Source organism: Ixodes scapularis, unplaced genomic scaffold (genome assembly GCF_016920785.2).
Source record: "Ixodes scapularis isolate PalLabHiFi unplaced genomic scaffold, ASM1692078v2 PGA_scaffold7__128_contigs__length_106722199, whole genome shotgun sequence".
NCBI classification, from domain to species: domain Eukaryota; kingdom Metazoa; phylum Arthropoda; class Arachnida; order Ixodida; family Ixodidae; genus Ixodes; species Ixodes scapularis.
In genome coordinates, this window is record NW_024609882.1 from 254,685 (window position 1) to 280,761 (window position 26,077).

The 26,077-nt window shown below is 45.2% G+C and overlaps 1 pseudogene; it reads right to left on the reverse strand.

The window, feature by feature from the left end:
- Nucleotides 1–573: 573 nt before the first annotated feature.
- Nucleotides 574–26,077, reverse strand: part of LOC121833243 — a 37,171-nt pseudogene continuing 11,667 nt past the window's right edge.

Here is a 26,077-nt window from a genome sequence, read left to right on the forward strand (position 1 = left end):
GGGTAAATGCGTTTATTTAATCCGTAACAAGACGGCACAGCTAGGTGCACGCTGCACTGTAGGCTGACAGTGTCTGGTAGCTTCTCCGTGAACGGAACTCGATCCGTGCAAGCGGGCTTTGGGGGTCCACGGTTGGACTTAATATGAGTGTCTTTGTGAACGAAACTTGATCCACGTGAACGGCTTCTGCGGTCGAGGGTTGGACTTGTTACGAGTTCTTAAACGCGTAGTCGTGGATATACCCGAGCGTGCCCGCCGGATACTAGCAATATATATCGCCTAAGAATGGTCAAGTTGCTTTTCGTGCTGAGTGAGCTTCTAGGGCGCTCTTCCTTCGGCAAAAGGCACCCCAAAAGCGCTGTAAAAAGATTTGCAATTTATAAAACATGGTTATTGTGGCGCGCCCCCGATCAGCCGTGGGTGCGCCACCATGTGCCACAGTACCTTGCCGTCATATTGGCACCTAATATGACATTTGCACGAAATGTGTATATTAAAAAATTGTACCCTGTGTAATGGACGCCCCCCCACCCCAAATATGTTTCAATCTTTCGGGGAAAAAAAAGTGTTTATTGTGCGAGTAAATACGGTACACATATATGCAGGCTTTTCAATTAATCTTTGCCGTGCCTATCATACAAATATATAGGTGTCTTGTACAAGGTTGCAGCCAAAATAGCAATGTTTCAATGAAAACAGCTCTTTAGAGTAAGGCGCGACTTAAGCAAAGGTGTGACCCATAGACCGGAAAATATGGTATATGCTCGTGATAAGCACTGAGGGCTTCTTTGTTAGTGATAGTTCTTTTTGCTGCCCTGACTCTAGTGTGTGATAGATGGTAGTCGGTACTCTTACACCATACATGATTCATTAATGGGCAATCAGTTAACAGGTTTACCCAAGGTGGTCTTGAACAAAAAGGTAAAACGACATTGTGCAAATATGTCAAGCTACACCACCCTTTACTATATAATGGATGTCCCTCACGGATGATGCTCCTTCTCATGTGCATTTAAATTAAATTTCTTCAGAAAATTTTCTCCACACTGCTTGCAATGAAATGATGGGTCTACACCGTGAAGTTCCTCGTGACGCCTCAACTGAAACCACTGCTTAAACGGAGCTCCACATGTTCCGCATTTGTATGGTTTGTCACCCATGTGGACTCTTCTGTGATGCGTCAAGTTACCGCTATTTGGAAAGGCCGTTCAGGTGCCAGACTTGCCTTCTGGCAAGTCTGGCACCTGAACGGCCTTTCACCTGTGTGAATTCTGTTATGAACTTGCAGGTTAGATTTGTCTGAAAACGCCTTTTCGCAAGTCTGGCACCTGAATGGCTTTTCACCCGTATGAATTTTCTCGTGAGCCTGCAGGCGAGCCTTTTGTGTAAACTTTTTGTGGCAGACGGCGCAGCTGAAGGGCTTTTCGCCCGTGTGCGTCCTTTCGTGCTGCCTGAGGTTCGACGAGCGAGAGCTGGAGAAAGGGCAGAACCGGCACTGATATTTCTTCTCTCGGTGTGGTTGCGCCATCTGCTGCCACACGGTGAGCAAAATGTTCTCAGAAGAGCGTTTCCCCTCGGTGTCTTCACAGCCAGGTGCCTGTTCTTCGACTTTAGTGGCTTTCGAAACAGGCTCTGTGAAAGAAACAAGCCAAATCGGTTTCAACAGGCATTTTTTTTTACCAAGAGAAGCAGGTTAAAAGAGTGCCTGAACATCAACACTGGTGTAGTGGGAGGTGGCCATTCACTTCAATAAATGCTGCACTCCCAAGAAACATTGCTTTTTAGCGCCTGTATAGGACCTGTCTGTCACAAAATAAACATTTCAATTAAAAAAAGTTAGTGCTACATTTATGTCATCACTCATTTTGAGTTAGGAGAAATTCCTAAACATGCTTCTGTCTCCGGGTCAGTCTTGAAAGTAAACCATGCTTTGGAATTGCTCCGAACTCCAAAAGTGTACCGCAACGTAAATACTGCAGTACTTATTTTTTCAGGAAAAGTGCATTTTCTGATGTACATACCATAATAAAACAAAACAAAAAAAAAACCCGGGCATTCAATATCCACAAACATCAAAGGACTTAGCTAACTTTTCTATTTTATTCCTGATGAATACTCAAAATCTGCAGTTCCTACTTCCATTCTCCCATCACCCAACTAGTGAGCTGGCATTGAAATAGTGGTTTCCACCTCACAGCAACATGTTCTACTCTGCTAAAAACATAGGTTATATTGTATCCTGTGTTGACGTGAAATAAAAGGATTGATTACTTGAGAGTGACAGGTCACTCAAGGGAATGTGACGATTTTAGCGCGACACTTTCAAACTGGCTTCATTCACATAAACAGTGCACTAGTGGACTGGATGTAGTGTGGTAGTTTAATTTGAGGAAGAGCAGTTGTAATTTTCCATTCTTTGGCATCACTGAATCCTAATGCTGTCAGATTGGTGGAAAGAGGGATGGTTGGAAAGAAGCGATGTGTCAAATGCTGGCTGGTGGTGGTGAAGCTTTCCCTAACCTATGCATTACCTGGGGATGTATTTTCCAGATTATCTTTGAGACGATGGCCACAGATTTTTTTCACAAGGTTTAAAAGAGGTTGAACAGACAAGAATCATAGATCCAAATGCAATGGTACGGCACACTCCATTCTTTGCATTTAAGGGCAGTTTACGCAAACCAAGCCGCACTGGTGGTATGCAAGTATATGTAAAGCGCCGTCCACACGCTTGCAACAGAGTAGGACTGAGAGAGACAAGACCGATTTTTAAACCTCTTGCGATAAAGGAGGACTGGATATTCTGCTGCACATCAGGTCCTACACCGTTGCAAGAGGCTTAAAAACCAATCTTGTCTCTCTCGGTCCTACTCGGTTGCCACCGTGCAAACACCACTTAACAGTGCAAGAAACTGTCCAACGATGGTCAGGTCAAGCCGAGAAAGCATGAAGAGAACGTACAGCATCATCACCAAATATATAGAACAATTCTCTATGCTAGCAACACAAAATTAAAGAAAAATATTATCACTGGTGCAATTCAAAACAATTTGACATATTTTCTGTTAAGACAGGGGCAGCATGGATGTACCCCTCATTATAATAAAAAAAAATGACAAGTCAGTATTTGAGATTGCTAAAAAAAATATGTAGTTTTCTAGGAAAAGTCTCAAAGGGGAGGTTTTTTAGAGGAAGTCATTTAGGGGAAGTCCTTTAGAGGGCTACTTCGCCACACTGAGTTTGTTTACTGAGATGAAACATTAGTGGATTGGATCAGGCAAGTTGGCTACTTGGGGTTGGGAAAATGGATGATAAATTGGAAACAACTGGCCAAAATATGGCAACATGCGAGCTGATCCAACGATGTTGAATCTAAGTTAATAAACAATCTATGCGAAGAATCAGAGCTGCCGGAAGTTGACCTGACTGGTGGGCACTCCGTTCTACGAAGTAGCGATGTGCAGGTTCGCTTTATTTGTTGCGCGACAATGCAAGAGATTGACCTGAAAATAAACATTGGGAGTTTATTAATGTGTCACTGTGTTCACAATGTCTACAAGCTACAACAGTGGCGAATAAAAAAGCAACTTGATACATGGTACTTTTAAACATAAAAGTACAAAGCAAGAAATTTTCCCAGTCAAACCAATGTAAACTTGCAATAGTTGTGCCCACTAAAAACACCCAGATTGCATGCCAGGTCATTGTTTTTAGAGCGCAGCTCTTAGGGGCCCGTTCCCGGCTTGAGCGGCGTCGGCGCGGCATCGCCGTCTGTGTAACCGCAACCCTCGTGAGGGTTACGAGGGTTAATCTCATGAGGGTTACCCTCACGAGGGCTACTTCCCCTCGTAACCCTCACGAGGGTTACGAGGGTTAGTTACCCTCAAAAGGGTTACCTTCACGAGGGTTACCCTCACGAGGGTCACAAGGGTTATGAGAGTTACCCACACGAGGGTCACGAGAGTTATCCTCACGAGGGTCACGAAAGTTACCCTCACGAGGGTCACGAAAGTTACCCTCACGAGGGTCACGAGTTGCCCTCACGAGGGTCACGAGAGTTGCCCTCACGAGGGTCACGAGAGTTACCCCCACGAGGGTCACGAGAGTTGCCCTCACAAGGGTTACTAGGGTTACCCTCACGAGGGTCACGATGGTTACCCAGGTCACGTGACTCCCCGTTGACGTCATAGCCACTGATGACGTCATCAGTGACGTCACTGATGACGTCACCGACATCCGCATCATCACTGATGAAGTCATCAGTGACGTCACTGATGACGTCACCGGCATCCGCATCATCATCATCACTGATGGCGTCATCAGTGACGTCACTGATGACGTCACCGGCATCTGCATCATCACTGATGGCGTCATCAGTGACGTCACTGATGACGTCATCGGCATCGTCACGTGGCCCCAGGTCACGTGACCCCCCCCCCCCCCCCGACGTCACGTGACGCCCCAAGGTCACGTGGTCCACAAGGTCACGACCCCCAAGGTCACGTGACCCCCCCGCCCCTTAAGGTCACTTGACCCACCCCCCAGTGCCCTTCCCTCCTCCTCCTCAAGAGCTGCGCTCTAATTTGGCGTTACAGGGAGTTGTAAACGGCTTTCATTTTTTTGTTTTTTTTTTATGCAAGTTTTTTTTTAGAGATATTTTACAAGCGCCCTCTTCTGGGGGCTTACTGTGCACAACCAGTGGCATACTGCAGCGCAAGATTGTTAAAACAACAGCACCAAGGGAAATTTTTTTTTTATTATTACCACTATTGAAATGAAATATTTTAGTTTATGATGCTAAATCATCTTTATAAATCCGGTGTCAGATTTGATATAGCTCGTTTTTTTAGGTCCTTGATAAAATGTACATTCAGGAAAAACAGGCCCCTGTGTGCACGTGAGGCATGGCAACAAACTTAGAAAAGCCCAATAAAATAAACAAATTCGCTCCTTTTAAACCACCGAGTGTTGCGGAGTTGCCACTCTTGAGTTGGAATGATTCCAGAATCATTCCACTTTCGTGACCTTGGAATGGAATGGGAATGGCAGCAGCGCTTTGGGGAATGGAAAGGGAATGGAAAGGGAATGGAAAGGGAATGGAAAGGGAATGGAAAGGGAATGGATGCACTTCCCTCGGAATGGAGGGGAAATGGAATGGGCTCTGTTCTTATGCGAGCTGTGTGGATTTTCATTTAGAGCCTACGGGCTGATGGTACAATTAGCTTGCGCATGGTAAGTAGCTCTTGAAACGGTACCACTGCACTTGAGGTGACTGACAGCTTGTCTTAAAGGGACACTATAGCGGTTTTTGGAGAAGCTACTTTTTGGTGCGATGGTGTTAAGGAAGTGTCAGTGAATGATTATCTTCAGTTTTAGAAGGCAGAAACGCCTATTAATCACGCAGGAATAAAATACGTGCGGACTCTTTTCTGTACTTGCGAGGACCAATGAAATTATCGTATGTTTGAAAATTTTGGCGGTCTTTTTAAAGTTTCGCTAAAAAAACAATTTTCAGTTCATTTAAATATGTTGTGCATGATAATTTCACAAGACGTAAAATATTTCTAGTTTAGAATACGCGATAGCGCAATTATCGTTTCACAAACAAGGGACTACGTTTTCTATTTGCCTTCCTCCGCGGGGGGTGAATTTCCCGTTCCCTAGGGATGCGCGGAAGCGCACGTATCTCCGCGCGTTGCAGGCCGGTCGTGCCGGTCGCGGGCCGGCCGGCTCCTTCTATCCGCAAACGTGGCGTCGGTGGTGATCGTCGGAATGGACGGCCTGGTGAAAGCTCATCGTTCCGCGTAAAAGCGCTATCCTTGACTGTGAATTTTCGTCGTGTTTCGCTATGATAACCCAGCACGTACTAGAAGGGAACATCCACCTACTCGTGCGACGATGTCGTGGCGGCACTCTCAAGATAGCAGAAACGCCCGTGCCGTCGTGTTTGTTTACCTCGACTACAGTGGTGCTTTCTAAGCATTTGTGTCCTCGAACATCGCCCGGATTTCTGATTTGGCGCATTTCATGCGTGTGCTCAAGTTCAAGGTATTACTGGCGCGTACCGTATAAAGGATACGAATTTTCACGCGTTTTCATCACCGGAGAAAAGTGATTAGTGTTAGCAATCCTGAACGCTCGCAACGTCTATCTGATCACGAAATCATATTTCTACGTTGCTATATCGCTGCTAAGATTACATTGTCTTTTATAATCGTAGAAAAGGCGTGTGGCGATATTTGTACTATTGCAATGTCGTGTATTAGAGTCGTGATCGTCCAAGACGGCGCTGCATCTTTTTATTTTATTTTTTTCATTCGCTGTACCCTGCAAGCCTATCAAGAAAAAATAATAAAGCTTTAGACTAGAAAACTGTCTGTCTATATTCTGTTACGGCATTGAGTAGCAGTGCGTCCCCTGTTTTAGAGGGACCGCTGACACAGCTGACGGCGGCGTAGCGGTCGCCGTGCTGACAACCCGCTACGCTTGTTGTAGTGGTTACAGGTGTGTGTACGCGCGGCGCAGTGCGGTCGTTCCGGTCGCAACGGACGCAGTCGTAGGTACGCGCTCGTTGCACATGTCTGAACCAGCCTTCCCCCCGTTCTCCCGAGGCGAAAGTCAACGTGGCGACATCGTTTGACATCACGTACCAGTGGTAACGCTGCGATGTCAAACGTTGGTTTGGTTACGACTTGCCCCAACCGCAAATCGAAGAACGCCCGAAAAGGTCTGCGTTTCGTCGTCCACATCGCGCGTCGGAGTGGCGTCATAAGAAATCATCCCCAGGTCGGCTGTCCGCCGAAGAACTTCAACCTCTAACGGCGTCAGGTCCTCGAGCGTAGAGAACTCCGCCATGATCGAAGCTCGAATGACAAAGAGGTTCGGCCGATGCGGCTACCTCGGGATCACTGCGCGACGGAATGTCGTCGAACGCCATTGGCCCGAGATCCTTTTGATAAGCGTGCGACGACCAATGAGAGTGGTTTCGTTTTCGGATGGATCCGAGGTTTGGCGGCCTTCAATTACATTTTTATTAAAGAAATAATCACCGTATGACTATACTTTTTGGTTTTTAGGGATACTTAAGGCGTCTAAATTCAGCTGTCATTATCAAAACACGAACTCAAAAACCACTTGACTGCCCCTTTAAGGCTTATTCACACGATGCATCTTTTCAACGCGCCACAGTTTAGCGAAACCAAGATTTCGCGAAATCGCCCTGTTCACACAAGGAGTTTGACGCGCCAAACCTGCGACGTATTGACTCATGAGAATTTCGCCAAACCTTGTCATCTGCACCGGGAGTACCAAGCGTTTCGCATCAAAATGATATGAAGTATGCACAGTGTGAAGAGACAGTCCGTTTTATTAATACCACTCAATGAACTTAGTCAGATTCGGCTCACTGTGTTTACTAGTCCTGCCAAACCCGGGAAAGACCGCGAACATCGCGGAACAGGCAGATGATCTCAAAGCATTTCGGACATTTTTGCACCTAAAATAAAAAAAGTTATCCCCAGCCATCATGTTTATATGCGGTGCTTGCACTCGTCGCGACTGTTGATGAATCTGCACCGCGCCACCAACCCGTACCGTAGGCGCCGTTCACAAACCTGCAACCGAGTAGGACCAAGACTCGTCACCCGTACGCACCGCTTCTCCGCTTGCGGCTCGCCATGTTTGTTTGTTTTCTTTCGGCTTTGGCTCTGTTACAGAATCGGCCAAAAATCAGACTCCTCCAAAAGCTCGCTCTTCCTCGAAGGTCAGACTTCATAGCGAAGTCGAGCGGCCATTGGCAGCGTCCGTGTTTCTCCTTCGGGTGATTGACAGGCCTCGGTGAGGTTTCAACGAAAAATTGCTCCAGAAGTGAGGAACATGCGCCCCTTTTTTCAGAGGCACGCCACTTTTTCGGTCGCGTTTAGACGGGGCATCTGTTTCCCGAAACCTAGTTTCGCAACAAAAGATTCGCCAACAAGATGCATCGTGTGAATAGACCTTTACTGGCTTATGCTCCGAGGACGAAAATGGCACAGTAATCTTATGTGGCAGTCACCAGTTCATTGGAAATGGTTCGGCGTAAACAAACGTAAGCCGCGTCTTCTTGAGGGTGATGGCGCGAAGTTAATTAAATATTCGTGACGGTAACGTCAGCAGCTCAGTTTTGACGTAAAAAACGGCAGCGACAACATGGAGAGAGCCTAATAATAGTGAAGCAAATAAGTATATTTCACATCTATGCGCAGCACAAATTGGCGTCAGCGAGTCGGCGTGTAGGAGTACACTTATATACTTTGTTTCACCTATAGGAGTGACAGAAAAGGACACTACGAGCCACCGGAGCCATATCATAGCTTGGAGGGTGTCTGTGTCCTTACGATTGGGCGGAGCAATGCGGGGAGCGTAAAATCACGAGACAAGCTATGAACTATGGATTGGGTCATTTAGCTCGTAGCGTCCATCGCGGTATATCGTAAGGTGAAACGGAGTATAACTGACATTGCTGAGAGCCTATAGAGCTATTTGTGTGTGTGTGTTATCTTTTTCTTGCTGCTAAGCAATATTCCTCAAGGAAGGAGAAGGCAAACAAAAACATCAAAAACAAAAAGTTGAGGGCTGTCAGCATGTTTGTTTCATGGTGGCAAAATCTGGAGGCGTCGAGAGGGGAAGCCACAACAAGCGAAACGGTGCAGCACCGGCTAGAGCACTATATAGCTCCTTCGGAGCAGAGTAGCGCAATCTAGAACGCCGCCCCTCGGCGATTAGCGGCGAACGCCCGGAGGTTCCAACTGCGGTCAGAAATGCATGGAGAACGTGAGAAAATCGTTGTTTCTTCAGTATTGTGGGGATGTACGGAATGGCAATCATTTTTGACATAATAATGGAACATTTTAGAATAATTTTCGCTAAGTTTTGTGCCCCACAAGGACGTCACTTTTTCTTAAAAATTGCCTGAGCGGCATCATGCAGCAGACGACACGGCGACGTCACACCATTCACGTGACCCGCTCCGGCCAACCCGAAAAGCCCATATTCGCTGCGAGCAAAAATCGTCTGCTTCAAACGCCATTGCCTTGGAAATTGCCTTCTCAAAATTTGCACACGCATCCGATATTATTAAAACTTTGATAAAATGCTTAGTGCTTTACTAACTTCACGACAGACTAGTTTTGAAAAGTGTGAACTCGCCGTTCATTTTTTAATCAGCCGTGTTGAGTCGATCTCCATGTATTCTCCCATAGGGCGGGCCGCCTCCTGGAACCCTGAGTACCACGTGACTCGCGCCGATCCGCTCTGTCGGCCATGTTGTCGGCAAAACACGGAGTTCAAAGGATTGCGCTACTCTGCTCCGTAGGAGCTATATAGTGCTCTAGCACCGGCCACCCAGAGCCCTGGATGCTTCTTGAAGGACACATGCAAAGGAAAAAAAACTTTTTTTTTTTTATAAACAGGCTAGATGAAAAAAGAATATTATAAAATGAATTTACAATGAAGAAAAAAGAAATTAGAGCTATATTTTTGGCGCAAAACGAATTTCTGGTTGGCGCCCACGGGAGCTAGCGCTGGTCACGTGGTAGGCCTGTGCGCCGCCGCACGCCGAGCGTTGTGCGACACCACTTCAACACGTTTCTCCACGCTGCCGTCGTCGCCGCCGCACAAGTTCGTCTGCTTCGAGGCGTCGCCGCCGTCATCTGACCGGCACACAGGTCTATCACGTCTGCTTGCACTCTTTCAGGAGTTTCCTTTGAGCTTTAAAAGTTACCTGTTAATCTTAGTTTTTCGTTATACTTCAAAGATGAATAAGTTACTTTTAGAGGCCATAGGAAGCTTCCGAAAGAGCGCAAGCACCACGTGACAAATAGAGACCAGTTTTCTGCGGCCCCCCCGGGCGCCAACTACAAATTCGTATCGCGCAGTAAATATAGCTGTAAATTTTTTTTCTTTTTCGTTGTAAATTCGTTTTACGACTTCCTTTTCCCAACGAGGATGTAAAAAAAAATGTTTTTTCCCTTTGCATGTGTCCTTTAAAGAAATTTTTTTTTGTCCATGCGTTTTCTAGAAAGCAAGTCCCTCATTGTCTTTGTGTTATTTGTCTTCAGACCGACCTTCGCAGTCTTTCTTCTCTTCAAGTCAGTTGTTTGTGTAGTTTGCCGTTTCCATCTGGATAAGCATCATACCAGTGTGCAGTACTGGTATCGCACATTACTACTGCGCGATACCTGTTAAAGGCCCTAGGCTAGCAGTCGTACTGCACTGGCTACAAATATCATCAACAGTGGGTCACAGTGTCGCCATACTATGGCAGATTCAACTCCTGCTGTCTAAACAACTTACGACCGATTTGTTTTTTGTGGGTAGTTTGAGAGTATTGTGCATGGTACCATCACAAGGTCACTGTGCATGCTGGCTGATTGACTTTACATATGGGTACTGCATTTTGACACCTTTTCCAACCGCCTGTATAATCACGTAATTCAAGATCACAAAACCAAGTTAATATTTGTTTTACTTTCGTGGTTTGACAGCATGGCTCATGATGACCTAATTTTTTTTTAATAAAGATATGCTGTGTTGAACTCACCTTTTCTACTTAATGACTGTGATCTGTGGACTTCTTTTCAAAAATCAATTTAATGGGTTTGCGCTTGGAACCGGTAACCGAACCGTTATTACAAAAGCATCACTGAACCCGAACCGAACCGAAATAATGACCGGTTCGACTCTTTACTTTTAACCAAGTCTAGTGTTTGCATGGAACACAAATAAAAAATTAGATTGAACATGTTAAGGACAGCTCCACTTCATTTTTACAATTTTGGGTTATGATCTGTTTAGTCGAAGTCACGAGATATAATTTGTTTTTCGCTAGTGTGTATAGTTTTGTAGATATCGCGTATCCAAGTTTCGTTCCGGCGGCACAGCGAAATCACAACTACCAACTGGAGCACCTTGAAAGCACTGGTAATCAGCTGTGCGTCGAGGGCACGACATAGATCTCGTCCCGCGCTCCTTAGCCGATGCAGCCAGCTCAGTCGCATGTCGTAAGTTTTAGTGTGTATTTATAAATTTTCCAGCCAAAAAGCGAATCAGGTTGCTATATTATGATGTGGTCAGTGCCGGCGCTGAGTGATTATTTGTTTCTTGCTCGCAGACCAAGAGAAAAAGGAATAGTGGGAGACAGATGGTATCCACAAGCGGTCGAAGTTGTTAAAGCTCAAGTGCCTTTATGTGTACACTAGTTAGAGCTGCTACAACCTGCGATCAAGCGGTGTCTTCTATCATCTGCGTTTCTCGTACTTCAACACCTCTTCGTAGCTGCTCTGAACTTATGTATACTACGTTCCTGGTACAAACGATTGCAATTATGCCGCCCCAGCTGGTGTCCCATCCGTGCAAGCCCGTGCATTGTGCCCATGGAGGCAACTTTGCCAGGCTTGCGATTGCACGGGCTTGCCACCATGAGCGGCGCCTAGATGCACTGCTTGCAAACGTGAATAGCACCGTTCATCCTCATTCCCAGCTCCGGCGAAAAAATAGATAGACCACGACCAAAAAAGCACGACGATAATAGCCGACATATTCAGACGATAGCGCAGCGTGCAATGCACTTTGTTTTGCTCGTCACTCGTGATCTCTGGTTATAACACTTCTGATTGCGTGATGGAAGCTTACATGAACGCAGCGTACCACTTACCGTGTTCAGCATGCTATTAAAAATGAAGATTATGGTTTTAATTTTCCCGTATGATTGCCATCATGTAATCAGAGAAGTGTAATTGCGTGTTCCCTAGTTTTGGCTCTCCAGTGCTGCTTTTTTTCTTCCTCACAACAACCAACTAGCCCGGTTCTCGGCGAGCACCCCTTGCCGTCAGCAGAATAGCAGAATGCCACGGGAAACGAAGCGTTTGCAGAGTCCATACAAGCATAGGACGAAACCTATGCCATTGCTCAGTGTTGCTTCACTAGTTTACCCGCTATTGCGCCACTAACCCAGCTGCTAGAACTTTTTAATACTGGTTTTAATCAGGAATGTGGCGTCGGTTTGACGTGCTATTTTGGGTATGACAGTATTTTGACCCCCTAAAGCGATTTCAGTCATTTCAATGGGGTCAACTTTTTGAGAGGAGTTGCCCTTTAAAGGGATACTGAAGCAAAACTTGAAAATACACCTATTATGGTCAGAAATAGGTTCAATATGATCAATGATATTCATAAATCATAATCGCGCGTCTGTATTTTGAACGGATGGCTATATTTTTCACCCTAAGGGGCCCGATTGGGCGCACGCTCAAAAATCGGCCATCGGAGAGCGCGATGCGTCTTGGGATATTGGGCGCATTCGTGACGTCACTTGTGCCAGACGGGAAAGGCTACAGCGTGAATGTTGTGGTTACGAGCGTTGTCACTTGGTGGCGCGTCGACGATTTACGACCTGTGACAACGTGGCCGTTTGAGATGTGCAAGGGCTTCACGCACGCTGCACCACGGCAAGTCGGCAACCACGGCAGCACTGACAAAACCAGCTCTGAGGCCGGATTCTCAAAGCGAACTCACGACGAAAAAAGTGTGTACGACAAATTTGAGAGAAAACCCATACTCTCGAAACGAAATTGTCTTAACTTTTGCGCAGGTTACGACAGAATCTTACGACAGCTCCGAAGCTGTCTTACGCACTTTTTACGATCAAATCAACAAGGCCGACAGCGTCGCTCAGTTACCTGGTAGCGGCCACCAACGGACATTTATTTTTCTACGTGCTCTTCTCGTGCGTCCCGACTTCAACCAGCAAGAAAAAAGGAAGGAGTGCTTAAAACAGACCACGGCGATCAAGAACGCAGGATCCACAAACACATGAGAAGAGCTACAACGGCCACGGTTCTGCCGACCGAGCGAGCTCGGCAGAATATAGTAGGCCTAGCAGCAACATCGGCTCGACGCACCGTTGCTCCGGCGGTCCTTGGCCAAGACCGTCTGTCCATGACCGGCTGGCATGCTGAATGGAATATGCCCGCGCGACCCTTGTGGACCCTTCCCGGATAAATAGTTTGATCCCTGAACTAAATTTCAGAGGTCAATATTTTCCCCTTGTCATCTCGATCTCCTTGTTTTCCGAGACAGCGGTGACGAACGCTGTCGTCGAAAAGGGACTCTCATTGATTCTATCTCCTTGTTTTGTGTGATATAGAGCTCAAATAAACGCCATACGGATTACCTTCACAACTCGGTATGTACACTCTATTAGTATGCCATTTTTATTCTGACTCGACGCTACGTCACTGTCGAGCTATAGCAGTTCATGGGAGCTACGCGATGTTGGTCTAACCTTTCTTTGCGGAGTGTCATGTCAGTATCGAGTTGCAATCGTAAAAGATCGGTCCAGAAGCGCTTACCGAAACGCGGTCTAACAGAGCGAATCCAGCACTTCGATCAAACGCGCATGTCCGCTCCGAGTGTGAACAGGTATTTGCGTGGCTCTTGCTGTCACCCTCGTAGTTCAAACATATCCTTTTTAACGTCGGCTCGCAGCTCGCGACTCGCAGCAACTAATACCGGCCGTGCCAGAAGCATGCTCGGGTCGTGTCGTGCAAAGAGCCGCAACGAGAACGAGCTCACTGTGGCCAACTACGCTTTGGCTTTCTCCGCCAAGGCTTTGCAAACGCGTTTAGGCCTAGGCGAATTCTGCCGGCACGTTGTATTGCCGCAGAACGGCGCTGCTCCTATGCCACAAGTGATGTCACGAGAACTTGCCCCCATCCACCAGATGAGAATTTGAAATCGTTTAATTATGTTTAAAATTAGCTTTCCTGTGTTTTACAGCGCAATATTTATATTTCCGAGGTGGTGCCTGTCCCTAGCCCATATTTATGCAACAAGATCGGCGCTAAAATTTCGTTTCACTACCCCTTTAAAGGTGCACTAAAAATGTTTCTCAGATCGTCTGTTCTTAGTGATACCTTACGGGCTCAAAACATTCTAGAAATCCAAAAATTATGCTTGTGCGACATTTATGCTTAGACTAAATATGCGACAGAAATTTGTGCCATGTCCCTTTCTGAGCAGAGAAATCTGGAGTACAGAATCCAGCAGAAGTGCCGGCACCGTCTCCGCTTTTGATTGGCTGACGCGTGCCCGTCGGAGGAGAACAGGAGGAGACAGGTCATCATCAGAAGGCAATACGCTCTCGTCTGCCGAGAGCTTTGGACGTTTGGGAGGTGGAGGTTGTTCTAAGCGCCCGGACTTCTGGTAGCTGCTGGGGGCATGGGGAGGGAACGCTCAATCCCTGCCAGAAGGGCCAGCTAGTGATACTGATGGCACTTCTGGCATCTTGAAGTGAGTGGTACCCCCCTTAGAGGCAGTCTTGGGTAGTAACGGGTTACTGTAACTTTGTTACTTTTTTGGTAACTTGTAACTGTAACGAGTTACTTTTTAAAAATGTAACTTGTAGCTGTCATTATCTTTTTCTGAGGTAACGATGAAAGTAATGAGGTTACTTTCCAGTTTTTTATGAATAATATATCATTGAACGAGTACAATCTGGCTATTCCTTGCACTTTCCAAATTGTCTGCTCCGACATTCCGAGTGTCAAGTTGGCTTTGCACAAACTTGCGAATACGTTCTTTTCCGTGAGCTCGAATATAACCACGTGTAGATTTGATGAAAAAGAAATCTAGTTATCTGTACAAACAGGCTTGTGCTTTGTGACTCAACACTTACATCTGAGTATCTTGAAGCACTATCTACGTTGCGGTTTTTCTTTTTTTCTGTACAAACCTTTTTTAATCGGGTGAATCAACCGTGAAACAGCAATACACGCGGAGGGCACTGCGCATGTTTCATATTTTGATTTGCGCCACTACTCCGGCGTGGTGTCAACAGTCGAGGCAAAATTTACTGCTGTCTGCTCGGGGTTTGTTTCTGGCTTGCCGGGTACAAACTGAAATATGACCAGGGACTCTGTGAACCCAGCGCAACTGTCAACAAGCCAGCAATGTGCTAGTGCTACCAAGGATAACAATGTTGATAGAACAAAGAACTACCATGGCCGGCGTACAGAGTATTTTGCTATAGTGAAGGTGGCTGCTAACAAAAGCGTAAAAAGCGTTCTTTCAATTTTATGCAATAAAACTTGGCGAGGAACGTTTTCCAGTTTTTCCTAATTTTTTTGTGCTGTAGAAAAGTAACTGAAAAGTAACGTCGTTACTTTTTAAAAGTAACTGTAACTGTAGCGAGTTACTCTTTTGTTGCGGTAACTGTAACGGTAACTTTGCTACTTTTTTCTGAAAGTAACAGGTGACAGAGTGTGTGTCACCTTCAGAGGTTCGGAAGGGGACTTTTATAGGGAGGACAGATCTTCAGGGGAAGTCTGTCTCCACGGATGCCGCAGACAGAGGCGTCCCCTCCACACTGCCTGGGCACAAAAACCCCTTGCCTGAAAGGCAAGCTGTTCTTTGGCTGCTTAGTAGCTAAGGTTATGTTTTTACATTAAAAGTCTATACTTCTTTTTCTTGCTTTCATTTTGGGCATGGGCGAAAGAGAGCAGGGTAAGATCCGCTACATCTCACACGTTTGGGTTCATTTTCACAGATGTCCGCAACGTGGTCAGTACGACAGCACTTCCCACATGTTTCTCGGCCGCAGTAGTTTCGGGAACCATGCTTAAAACGTTGGCAGCGGAAATACCGCTAAGGATTTAGAATGGAAGGGTGGACTCTACAGTTCAAGTACCGTGCCTTCACGGTGGACGAAAGAGCATGGAGTTCAAATGTGAGTATCAGATGTTGGGTTGGTTTTTCTTGTCCATCACATTTTAAAACAAATCCGTCGAACAGCTACAACAGCACTCTTGCGCAGACCTTTGAGGATCTCCTCTTCACTGCATTCGAGAAAGTAATCTTCAGAGGTGACACCGCAAACAGTATTCAGGGTATGGTGGGCAGTTACAGTAACCTGGTTTTCTCCCAGGCTTGTCACCTTCAAAGGTGTTGTGCTTTGAGGGCTATTTTCTACCTCAACAAGGATGCCCCAGCTAGCCTCTATGCTTATAACATTTTCCAATCACTTGTTCTAAGCGCTTCGCAATAAAAAGGAAGAAACTTTTGACACATGCACAATTTCTCTTTTGAAGTGAACTACAAGAAATCTAGGATATTTTTCTTGGTTCATTAGCTTTTTCGAAAGAGGGGCGGGGCAGCCCCATCTTGAAGGTCACTCCGCTCGGGGTTTAGGAGCGTGGGAAGCCATAAAAAAGCAAGGGTGTTTGGAATCCGTGGTCCACCACCTACCACCAATCCCAACAAGGGGTTAGGTAATGCACCATAGCAAGAAGGGCTTTGCTGGAGACATTAACAGTGCTGCCGGGAAACTATAGCCAAGTGTGGATCTGGACAAGGGTATCTGTCACCACCCAAGGTTAGCCCTTGCCGCCAAAGAAGCTGAAAGAGGAAAGAAGGGTGGAAAGAGAAAACAAGCAAAGGTAAAAGAGGAGAAGAAAGGCGACCGACTGAATCATCCTGGTCGGGCCAAGCCAGGACACCCGTTTACGAGAAGCAGGGGGCAAATTGCTATTCGCGACTCCAGCAAAACGGACGCCGCCAAGCGGGAAAACCGGGAACCAGCCGGTCCAGGTCGCTCCGCGCCCCTCGGCGTCTCTGGTGGTTTTCGCGGAGACGTGCTGTCGGCGCGGTGGCGAACAATGTAATTTTGTCGAAGGTCCGAATATTTCTTAAGTTTGCCTGAGTGATCATTAGTGTGGTGAAACCTCAGTAAATTGTTTTCTTCTATTACGTGTTTGAAAGCCCGTTTACTCCACAGCACACGGTCACGTGCTTTCGATTTCTTGGATGGGGAGGAATCACAGAAAAAATTTTTGATTTCTTGTCTGTCTCGAATCACATTCAGAGTGACGACTGCTTGGTAACTGATACTGGAGGGAACATAAATGTTGCAGTCAAGTGAATGGGAAGGTTCGATAGCTGCTTTTCTTGAGTTTGGTTATGTTCGGCTAGCTTCAAGTTTGAGCCACCCACGCCGGTCGGTGCGTTGGCTATTCATCTTGGCTGCTTTTCGCCGAAAAAGCCTCTGGACCACACTGAAGGAGTTGGGCTGATTTCGCAATTACTTGATTCAGGAAAACTTGCTCGTTGCAAATGATGAATGAGGGAAATTATCTGTTTTCAAAAGGTGGGAGACAAGTCTCGCAACGTAAGATGCTGCCACGGCATTTTGACCTATCGCGCTTCCAATATTTATATTACCAGGACGTCGAAGCCAGCAGTAATATACGTCTACATTGATCAAGTTCACCGGCCACAAGAAAATACTAATTTTTTCCGTTCAGGATTTGAAGCAAAGTTCAATGCAGAGAGGTTCTGCGTGAATCTTCAATGAAGACTCTCTTCAGTTTGTCTCCGTGCTGCCGGCTATAGAACCATTTGGCTAAATTTAAGTAGTATGTCTTCGTCTGTCAAATATACTTTCATTCAGCAGCTCACCTAATAGCTAGTCAACTAAGCTCATATTTCAACCCGAAGGATATACTAATATCGCTTTAGTGGGACCATAGTACGTAATATAATACATAACCCGCTCGTCAAAATGACTTCTCGATTGCTACTAAAACCTGAATTGAAATACGAGTATCAGCTGCTTAGTTGGGCGCCGGCGAGTTAACATGGTCCTTGGCTCAAAAAGCGGTTGCTTAATTTTCGTAATTTTCCTGTAGCCTGTGTTGATGGCCGAGCAGAGGACTGGAGCTGTTTCGTAAACGCGGATACGCACAAAAGCTCGATTCCGCGGACAGATAAGTCGCATGGTCGAGGCATGCGAGTTAGCTGAAAAGTTACTATCTGTGGAACAATTCTATAGTCATCGCCGCTTTCCTTAGATGATCAAAACTGATTAGTATATTACCGTCTCTCCGGAGCCCATAGTTTCGGTTTTGAACGAAATCTCCGAAACAAAAGTTTGACACGAAAAGAACAAAAAAACACCGGCAAAACAAAACTATGCTTTGCAAGTTTATCTGCACCGGCTACACTTCACCGTCTCAGTTCAAATAGCTATAAAATTGGGCATTAAACAAAAGAAAATCTGTTAAATTGAACGCGCCACCCATTCAGGCGGCCCGGCCGAGCCGCCGCGACCTGGACTCAGCCGCCATGTTTGTTTGGTGGTGGCGCCCCCTATAGGTTGCTGGAGTCGCGAATATTGCCTCGTCCGGGAGGCCCCAAAGGGTTCAAACATACCCCGGGCTCAGCTCAACCACCAGGATCCCCTTCGCGCCGGAAACGGGTTAAGCCAAGCACAGTCAGTCATGGGTGGGTGAACCCGCATGGCTCGGGTTGGGTGGTTCTCGTTTCTACCCATTCCCAAAACAACCTTCCCGTTTCGACCCGTCTCAAAACGACCTTCCCATTTCATCCTTTCCCGTGTCGACCCGTCTCAAAACGACCTTCCCATTTCATCCTTTCCCGTTTCGACCCGTCTCAAAACGACCTTCCCATTTCATCCTTTCCCGTTTCGACCCGTCTCAAAACGACCTTCCCATTTCATCCTTTCCCATTTCGCCCTTTCCCGAAACAACCTTCCCGCTTCGGCCATCGTTCGGTTAGTTTGTATTGTTCGTTAACAGTTGATTAGGTTCAAGTGTCCAGTGTCTCTTCTCCTTGCTCACATCACTTCTACCTCTCCCGAAACAACCTCGGAGACATGGCACCGTAAGATAAACGCTGTGTCAGGGAGGGCTCACTCGAACATTTACAACTTCATCGACCTGCAAACGGGATGATCCTTGAGAAGGATATCGCTGCAGCAGCTTGCAAATGGTGGTGCCGTGCGGGCCAGGTGAACGCCGCGAACTATCACAATTGGAGCGCCGCCTTTCTGATGGCGCGATTTTCCTTCTCAACTTCCTCAACCAAGGCGACTGCATTTTGTGGTTTATAATTTTTGGCTGTGTACTCAACGGTTCTGTGTTTGAACTTGTAAAAAAAATGAAGTTGCAATCATATGCTCGTCAGCCTGTCTGATTTATCACTTTTAAAAAGTATCCCGTTCAATATAAGGAAGTTTTAGAATAACGTTCGTAAGCGCTTTGGGTAACCTAAAAGTAGCGTCGCGATATAAAAACTTAGGCAACGCTAATTTTTGCTTACTCAAAGTGCTTGCCTGCATTACTCTAAGACTTCATTAGGTGCTTTCGTAGACCGCGTTTCCCCTTTCGCTAAGCCCTCCGCAACGAAGAAGCTGCTACTGCACCTACGCGCCGATGGCCTTGACTGTAGAGTTCTGGGTATCGTAGCGGGTTGCTAAGGAGCGTCGCGCGACTTCGAAAACGGTCTACGAAAGCTCCCTGTTATTGTACAGAGCGCGAAACCATTAGCGCGAACAAGTGATTGTTGGTTTTAGCTGTTTATCTACAAAAAAATCAGAAGACTGCCATTAATATTACTAGTGCGTTTGAAAGTCCTCATCTGTGCCACTAACCTAAGCGGTAAAATGTGATACCTTCTAAAACCATTTTGAAGTAAAATTTGAAAAATCGCCAAGATCGTGTTCGTGGTAACGTTGTCGCGCAGTGTACATAGTCCATTTCGTAATTACACATTTTGGGGACCATCTTGAAAGAAATATTTTAAGTGGTTCAATTAGAAATATATTTCGTTGAAGCTTGTCTGAAAGTATGGCATATTTTAATAATATGTTTACAAGCAAAGATATTTCTCAACGTAACTGAATTGCTCGCCTGCACCTTTGTATTAATTGCATTGAGATGATTTCGGGACATATTCTTAAGCAGAAAAACTGCGCAAACCAGGATTAGAAGGATGGACACTTTTTGCGAAGAGGTTGAGTTGCGCGGGGTTTTATACCAATTAATGGGTTTAAACGGGACGAATTCAAACGTAAAATATGTCTTGGCTACGGCGGGTTCAAATATGAAGGGCGTTTCGGGAACGGGTTGAAACGGGACAGGTTCAAACGGGAAGGTTGTTTCGGGAATGGGTTGAAACGGGACGGGTTCAAACGGGAAGGTCGTTTCGGGAATGGGTCGAAACGGGACGGGTTCAAACGGGAATGGGTTGTTTCGGGCTACACCCCTCGGGTTTCGTAGTGACTCACCAAGCACCCACTAAAGCAAGTGCCCCCTGCATGTGGGTATGGTGACGCCACTCACCAAGCACCTAACATGTAAGGTGTAGACGCCCCTTGCGGGAAAAAACACAGGCAGTTCTTTTAACACTTTCCTAATAACAACAGAAACAAAAACAATCATCGGGAAATTAGGAACAAAGTAACATCTTTCAAAAAGGAATAATTATTCAAAAAATACAGCACGGTGCTGGTCATCAGTGAATCAGCTGTTAGGACAGAAAAAGAACAAATCAACTGAAGACACAATAAAAAGTAACTTTGGCCCTAATTATAACATAGAAAAGCTTGCCAACGATTTTACTACAGAATATGTATAGCCAATCGAAACCTTTTGTAGAAGACCAACAAAGACAACTTAATCAAATGAACATAATTCATTATTTGTCCCAGATATGAATGGAAACAAAGGTCAAGGGATATTAAATACCACATTCATGTGTTAAAACCCAATCTGATCCAGCTATACAATTGTATATTCTCTAGGGCTATCATTCCTGGAAAACTTAAAACAGCTGTAGAAGGCCCATATACAAGGTGAGGAAAACAAACTTCTTAGTTATAGACCAGTGTGTATACTCTTGGTATTGAATTATAAGATGAAAAAATAGAGTGAAGCTTTATCGTGAAGCATAATATAGTTATTAATACACAGTACGAGATTAGAGACATATAGGAACATGCAATTTATTAGGACTTTATTTATTCAAGTATGAGAGCATGGACAACGAGAAATATAGAGTAGCATTGTTTATAGATTTTACTAAGGCTTTTGAAGCGATAAATTATTCTATGTTATTAGAGACATTAAATAGAACAGGAATTCGGGAGAGGGCATTTGACTTATTTCAAAATTACCTCCTTGATAGACACAAAGTGGTGCGATTAGGTTGTAAATATAATAGGGAAATTAGAGTCAACCACAGGGAACAATATTTGGCCCATTACTTTTTAATTTATATGTTAATGAGATAACCCAGGTCAAAATAACAAATAATCATTTTAAATTTTTTGACGATACAATAATTGCCTACGTCCACAAAAAATATACAAACGCCGAAGGGGAGTTTCAGGAAGTTATTTTCAATTTTCTTCAATGGTTTCATAAAAATCAAATAATCGTAAACTTTTTCAAAACCCCACATAATGTGACTTCGAGACCCAAGAAAAAAAAAACAACTGAAGTACCAACAAAAATACACGAGAAAAACTGTAACAACTGTTCTTGCCCGGCACTGGAATATGTTGACAATGTAAGGTACCTTGGAATGTACAGAGATCATCATCTTAAATAAAAAAAATTCATGTAGAACAGGTACGCAAGAAATGAAGAATACTGACGGCACATGATTCATATTCAAGGTTCAGTTCCCCATTCTGTACTTTGAATGATATACAATTCCTTAGGAAAGTCGATATTACAATATGGAATAAGTGTTTACGGGCACTGTGCCAAGTATCTGCAAATAAAAATTGAAACTATTCAAAAGAAGATATTTAAAAGGTAGAACATAATTGCAAATAAAATTATATTACTACTAAGTATATGCAAAAAGATCTAAGAGAATAAAAAAAACTAAAAAATGGATCAATAAGGAGAAAAAAGGTAAACAATGATAAAGCATATCAGAATAAATGAAGCAGACCACCCTTCCTGACCTGTCTATTACTATAGATTTTTTTTTCCTTTATGGTGGTTTAATTAGAATTGGTCCACCTCAATTGTACATAAACGTTGAAACTACCCTTGATATTACACAAAATTTCTCTTTCATTTGTTTTTAGTTAGACTCGCAACACAGGGCTGAACATGTGTACAATTTACAATAAAATTATTAGGCAGTGACAGAGGCACACATTTCCTTCGTAATCAAAGTGTGTGTTTAACGAAGAATGTCCTGCTGCGTCCGACGCACAAACCTTATTGGCTTACATGGGCACAGATTGCAGTATGTTCAAATTGGTAATTAGAATGTAGTCTGTATTGTATTGCTTCAGCCGGTGCCTAGCTGCTAGAGTGCAAAGTCATGAAATGTGTTCAGCTTGATGTAGCCAGGAATGGTAGAAAGTAAAGCACTCTGCAGCGTGGCAGAACAAAGATGTACCTACCGTATCACCCAATAAATAGGCTGCGTTTCTTTCCCAAAAATTTCCATCGGTGCATTTTATACAATCATGCAACTTATATGCATTTTTTTCTTCCATAACTAGAGGCCTTAACTATGGAAATGTGCCACGGCAGTTATATTTCTCGCTCAATTCGTTGAAGAGAATATTGAAACTTGCTCTCGCTTCCGAATATATTGCCATCATAATACGCATATGCCGGCTTTTAAAATTATCTTTGTCGCGCCCATCGTACAAATATCTAAATGCGACTTGTATAAAGGTGCAGCCCACATGCCAATGTTTTAATAAAATAGTCGTTTACAGTGAGGTGCGGCCTTTCCAAAAGTGTGACCTATAGTCCGGAAAATATGGTATATTCTCGTTGCGATGGGCACCGAGGGCTTCTCTATTAGTGATAGTTCTCTTTGTTGTCCCGACTTTTGAAAGCAATAGATGGTAGTCAGTATTGGTAGATTATGGATGAATCATCAATAAGTGATCAGTTAACCGGGGTGTCTAGCAAGTTATTATTTTGAAATTCTCTGACTTTTTCATGTTTTCCCTGACTAATTCAGGTGAATTTCCCTGACCACTGTAGAGGCAGTTACGTGTATAAGACCATTACAACACAAGGCATTGAGCATTGAGCACTGCGAGGATCATTTTTGCACGGGCTTAATCCAACTTTCATATTTTAAAATATTCGGGTTCTTCCAGTCTGGATCAAATGAGCCCTTTCTTGCCGGCGACATTGTCAGTGAAGAGGCCACTTCCAGAAACACGATGACAACACTATGGCACACCGTGCATTCACGAGGGCGTCCATCAAACCATTCTGCCAATCCTTGGCCGCCAGGCAGCTGCGTAGCTGCCTCGCCTCACACACGATCACATGGTCGTGTCGCCGCGGGGTCGGTCGGGATCTCGAATCCAGCTCCCGACGCGCCGCTTTCTCTCCTAGCCACTGGAGGGCGCTGCAGGCGCCCCTGTGGCGGGTGAGGAGAAGCCTCGTCGCCCATCGATGGATATATACTCGGTAGGGCAGGGGGCGAGAGGCCTCCAAGAACTTCGGACGAGACCGAGACGCAGGCAGGCAGGTGGGTGGCGACTGGACCTAGGATATCGTGGGACGCGAGGCCTAAGGGCGTTCTTTGTGTTTAGCGTTGGGCTTAATGTGCGTCTGTAAATATTTGTGTAATGTAGCTGGTATTTGTAGTTTATGTTGAGTGTTTTGTAGCGTTGTGTGTTATTGTACCAATAAACTGGGAGCGGAATCCCGCTCCCGTGAAAGAACCAGGCTGGACTCGGGTTGTTGACGGACCACGTGGGAAACGGCGAATCGGCGGCGGTACGCAATTACCTACAACACGACGCTCAACCACACACACGCCTAGTTAATAACCGAATGGCAGCATGGCCGCCAAATGGACACTTTCGGCTTGGATTGGATAGAGGTCTGCGGCTTTCCCATTTGTTACTAAATCTAGTAGCTTTAACTGTATTTAGCCTAGTGTTGCACCCTCAATCCAAAGATTGACTGGGTTTGTCGGCTGTTCCCTTTGCATCGGGTAGCACACTCTACATCGGGTGAGCAGAGCCCGGCTTCCGCTCTAAACAGAATTTATTGCCTATTTTTCTGCACCCAAGTCCTCAAGTCTTTACTCAGGGCACTCGACGGCGTTTCCGGCTCGTTTTCCCTGACTGGGATTGCTTTTTCACACTATCTCTGACAATTCCCTGATTTTTCCCGGTAACTAAATTTCCGACAATTCCCGGTTGCTAGACACCCTGGTTAACAGGTGGTCAACCCAGTGACACTGTGCAAATACATTAAGCTACATGACCCTTTACTACACAACGGACATCCCCCACGGATGATGCCCCTTCTGATGTGCATTTAAATAAGATTTCTGCACAAACTTTTCTTCACACCACTTGCAATGAATTGGAGGGTTTCCACCGTGAAGTCCCTCGTGACACCTCAGTTGGAACGGCACGATAAACGTAACCCCACACGTTCCGCAGCTCTACGGTTAGTCACCTGTGTGGACTCTTTTGTGACGCTTCAAGTCACTGCTAACTGCAAATGCCTTATGGCAAATCTGGCACCTATACGGCCTTTCACCCGTATGAACCCTCACGTGAGCCTGCAGGGCACTTTTCTGTGAAAAAGCCTTCTGGCAAGTCTGGCACCTGAACGGTTTTTCACCTGTGTGAATTCTCATGTGAACCTGCAGGTTACATTTCACAGCAAACACTCTGTGGCAGACGTGGCAGCTGAAGGGCTTCTCGCCTGTGTTCTTCCTTTCGTGAATCTTGATGCCCGACGTGCGGGAGCAGGAGAAAGGGCAGAACCGGCACTGATACTTCTCTTGGTGTGGGTGCGCCATCTGCTGCCACATGGTGAACGAGTCGTTCTCAGAAAAGTGTTTGCCCTCTGTGTTCTCTTCACGGCCAAGGGCCTCGTCTTCGACTTTCATGGCTCTGGGGTCAGGCCCTGCGAGAAAAGCAAGCCAAATTTTATTCCACAGGCTCTTCTTTTACCAAGAGGAGCAGCTTTAAAACGAAAGTGTACCTGAGCATCAACAATGGCGCAGTGTGAGGTGGTCATTAACTTAAACGAATACCGCACTCCCAAGAAACATTGTTTTTTTAGTGCCTGGATAGGACACATCTGTCACAATATCAACTTTTTTTAAGAAGAAAACAAAAACATTTAGCGCAATATTAACGTGGACAACTCGTTTTGAGAAAGGAACAATTCCGACATATGCTTTTGTTTCAGGGTCGACATCTCAAAAGCAAAGCAGGTTTCAGAATTTTTTTTTTAAACTCCAAATGTGTCTCGCAACATAACGCCTTAATATTTTTACAGGAAAAGTACATTCTCCGACGTACATACCCAATGTAGGCACTTAAGAAAATGTTGTGCGAGTTCAGCGTCTTTTTAAGGACAGCAGATTCAATACATAGAATGCTTTAGGTGTGTTAACACCCACTCCATACTAAAACTAAATATAACTCCGGCAGTCACTGCCTACATACTTCGAAGCACTTAGCTAACTTTTCTATTTTACGCCCGATGAATACTCAAAATCTGCAGTTTCTACTTCCATCCCCCCATCCCCCAACTTGTGAGCTGGCATTGAAATATTGGTTGCAGCCACGTAACAACATATTATACACTAGTAAAATCATATAGGTGGATCCTGTGTTGAGAGAGGCAGGCCCCTTGGCTAAAAGAAAACGTAATGATTTTAACATAGCACTTTCAAACTGGTTTCAATCGCATGAAGACTGGACCAGCGGACTGGATCTAGTGCGGCAGTTTGGTTTGAGGGAGAGAGCAGTTATCTGCAGTTTTCTATGCTTGGGCCACACTCAATCTTAATGCTGTAACATTGGTGGTGATGGTCGCAAAGAACTCGTCATGCCAAAAAGTGGCTGGTGGTAATGAAGCTCTCCCTAACCTATGCATTCCCTAGGGATGTATTCCCTAGATTTTCTTTGAGACAATGGCCACAGATTTTGCCACAAGGTTTAGAAGAGGCTGAATAGACAACCATGATAGATCTCAATGCAATGGTACGGTACACAACACTGTCCATATTTAAAAGTGCACCAAAGACGTTCCTGAGATTGTCTGTTCTTGGTGATAACTCATGCTACGGGATCTTAGCATTCCAGAAAACTAAAACTTATGCTCGTGCGACGTCTATTTCCCTACTAAAAATGTGATTGAAGTTCGTGCCAGGCCCCTTTCTGAGTGGAAAAATCTGGAGCACAAAATTCCGCGGAGGCGCACTTCAGCCAATCGTA